The sequence below is a fragment of the Elephantulus edwardii genome, unplaced genomic scaffold, assembly GCF_000299155.1.
Source record: "Elephantulus edwardii isolate Elephantulus edwardi_28Jun2011 unplaced genomic scaffold, EleEdw1.0 scaffold00360, whole genome shotgun sequence".
NCBI classification, from domain to species: domain Eukaryota; kingdom Metazoa; phylum Chordata; class Mammalia; order Macroscelidea; family Macroscelididae; genus Elephantulus; species Elephantulus edwardii.
The window spans coordinates 336,270-339,916 of NW_006400110.1; the positions used below are offsets into that span (position 1 = coordinate 336,270).

Sequence of the window (3,647 nt, forward strand, 5' to 3'; positions counted from 1 at the left end):
AATAGACTCATGACTGATTCTTAAAAATACAAGAAGAATGTTTATTTATGCTTTATTGATTATGCAAAGATTTGACTCTGTAGATCATAATAAGTTATAACATTAAGAATAATGGAATTATTAACATTATTATTATTCATTATTAACATTAAGAAGAATGGAAACCCCAGAGCATTTAATTGTGTGCAGGTGAAACCTATACCTAGACCAAGAGGCTGTTGAGTGAAGAGAGCAAAGAAACACTACATGATTTAAAAATAAGAAAGGAGCCTGCCCCAAGCTCTCCACTTCCCCCGCCCACCAGACCGAGGCAGCCGGAGCTCTACCCGCGGCCTGAGCAACACTTAGAACAGTCCAATGGAAGAGACATGGCTGGGTGGAATGCCTACATCGACAACCTCATGGTGGACAGGACCTGTCAGGACGCGGCCATCGTGGGCTGTAAGGACTCGCCCTCCATCTGGGCCGCTGTCCCCAGGAAAACCTTCATTAACATGACGCCAGCTGAGGTTGGAGTTCTTCTTGGCAAAGACCGGTCAAGTTTTTTTGTGAATGGGCTGACACTTGGGGGCCAGAAATGTTCTGTGATCAGGGACTCACTGCTAGTGGATGGAAAGATACCACGGATCTTCGCACCAAGAGGACTGGTGGAGCACCTACCTTCAACCTTACTGTCACCATGACTGCCAAGACGCTAGTCCTACTGATGGGCAAAGAAGGTATCCATGGTGGTTTGATCAAGAAGAAATGTTATGAAATGGCCTCTCACCTGCAGTGTGCCCAATACTGACATTGTCCTTCCCATACACATACACCATTTTTATTTTGGGGGGCCATTACCCCACATCCTTTATTGCTGCCAAAACCATATGGGCAGGGGGCAGGGCTGGATGGACAGATACCTCCCCCTACCCATACCCCTCCTGTGTGTGGTTTGAAACTTTTTGGTTTGGGGGGGTTTTTTGTGAATAAAAAAAAAAGATTCTACAAATAAAAATATGAAAGGAGTGTGTCAGTGTTGCATTATCTCTACATAACCTATTCAATCTGTATGATGAGCAAATTATTTGAGAAGATAGATTTTATGAAGAGTGTGACATCACAAGATCAGAGGATGACTCCTCAATAAACTACGTTTTGCAGGTAACATAAACTTGCTTGCTGAATGTGAGGAAGAGTTGAAGCATTTATTACAGAAGATCTTGAAGAATATTTTTTGTCTTCAATATAGATTCCATGTTTAAGAATATACTCGTCTATATAGATTGCATCTCAAAATGAAAACAAAAATTCTTATGAATATTCAATAGGAAACATTATGATGATAGATGGAGAAAAGATTGAAACTGTCAACAACTTCACTTTACATGGATCTACAATCAACACTTTGTTACCAGCAGTCAGGAAATCAGAAGATGTATTGCACTGGCAAAGTCTTCAGTCAAGGACTTCTCCAAATTATTGAGGATGAATGATACCAGTTTGAATACTAAGGTGCAACTGATTCAGGCATGGTTTTTCCAATCATTTGCTATGCATTTCAGGGGGTCAATGAACAAGGATGACAGAGGAAGAATTGATGCCTTTGATCTGTGGTGTTGGAAGAGTACTGTCAAAAGAACAAATAAATATGTCTTAGAGAAAGTGCAGAGTGCTCCTGGGATGCAAAAATGATAGTGCTTCATCTCACATAAAGGTTATTCCTTGCAGAAGGACATCATACTTAGAACGGCAGAGGGTCAGTAAAGGAGAGGAAGACCCTCAACCAGGTGGATTGACTCAGTGACTAAAGCAATGGACTCTAATGTGTCAGTAAGTGTGAGGATGACACAGGACAGGATAGGGCTCAGATCTGTTGTTCATAAGATCACTATAATCTCAACAGCACCTAACAACAACAGTAACAATTCTACATCTAAATTAATTTTTTAAATTATTTTAGACTAGTTTATTTACAAAGCTCATATACGTTTTCACATCAGATCTTTCCCATTTCCTTCACCACCACCTCTTGCCTCCTATCATTAAGTTTTATGACCCTGTGATTAAAGCACCCTGCTTGCCCATCCTCAGCCTTCTGCTCCCACACTCCTCTGCCTTGGATTCTCAAACTTGTTATACAGTGTTTGTCCTTATGGGACTGAGTTAGTTAACTTAGCATAACGCTCTCCAGTCCCTCCCAAGTTAGGTAGTAGTTTACAAAATCATTGTTCCTGTGTGCTGCATAGTATACCATTGTGTGAATGTACCATAATTTCTCAATCCATTTGATGGTGTTTGGCCATTTGGGATGTTTCCATGTTCTTGTTATGATGAATAACGCTGCTATGAACATTGGTGCTCCAGTCTCCATTTGTATCTCAGTTCTCATTCTCTCAGGGTATATTCCAAGCAGTGAAATAGCTGGGTCATAGGGAATTTCTATGTTCAGCCTTTTGAGGAAGAGGCAAACTGTCTTGCAGAATGGTTGTACCATTTTATAATTCCACCAGCAATGTATAAGAGTTACTCTCTACACCACATCTTCTTCAACATTTATTACTTGCTATCCTGTTAAACTTTGCCACTGCTACTTGGGTGAGATGGTATATCACTGTGGGTTTTATTTGCATCTCTCTCATGGCCAGGGATTTTGAATATTCCTTCATGTGTCTTTGGCCATCAAAATATATATATCCCTTTGTAAAAATTCTTTCCATGTATTTTGTCCATTTTGTAATTGTGTCATTAACCTTTTCTTGTGGAGGCCCTGTAGGATTCTGTAAACTTTTTATTTGAGATACTAGTCTAAAAATGGTATTGCCAAATGTTTGTTTCCCTTTTGGAAAATGTTTTTTATAAACACGGGTATTTAATTTTTAGAAGATCTCATTCATCAATTTTATCCAGATTGTACATTTCTGACTACATTTGGCAATCTCTTTATACTGTAGACTAAGGCTTCTAAGCTTGATCCCAGTTTGTCTCTTATGAACTTTATGGTTTTGGACTTTATTCCCAAGTCTCTTATCCACCTTGGGTTGATTTTTGTGCATGGTGTGAGATGTGGATCCTGTTTCAGCTTCTTGCAGATAGCCGTCCAGTTTTGCCAGCATCATTTGTTGAAGAGGTTGTCATTTTCCCATTTGATGGGTTTTATTTCTTGTTGAATATCAGTTGACCATAGATAGCTGGGTCCATGTCTGGATTCTCAAGTTTTTTCCATTGTTCTATGTGCCTGTCATTGTACCAGTATCAGGCTGTTTTGGATACTGCCTCTGCAAAATAGATTTTGAAATCAAGGAGTGCTATGCCTCCCACTTCACTTTTGCTTTTCTTTTTTTGTTGTTGTTATTTAGGGTCTCTTTCCTCTCCAAACAAACTTGACAATTTCCCTTTCGATCTTCTTGAAAAATGAATTTGTTATCTAGATTGGGATTGCACTGAACATGCTATTGATATGATTTTCATTTTCACAATATTGAATTTCCTATCAACAAACAGGGTACATTTTTTCCCATTTACTTAGGTCTTTTACCAGCAAAACCCGGTGGCCCTCGGGCCAGAAAGGAAAACATAATCTGCACAGGAGTTCTACAGGACACGTCAACTTCCCTTGGAGACAGGACAACTAAACTTAAGAGACACTGGTCAAAAGAAAAATGTCA

At 39.5% G+C, this 3,647-nt stretch overlaps 1 pseudogene; it reads left to right on the top strand.

Moving 5' to 3' along the window:
• The first annotated feature begins 368 nt into the window (after positions 1 to 368).
• Positions 369 to 790, top strand: LOC102843254 (annotated as a pseudogene).
• The last annotated feature ends 2,857 nt before the right edge of the window (positions 791 to 3,647 follow it).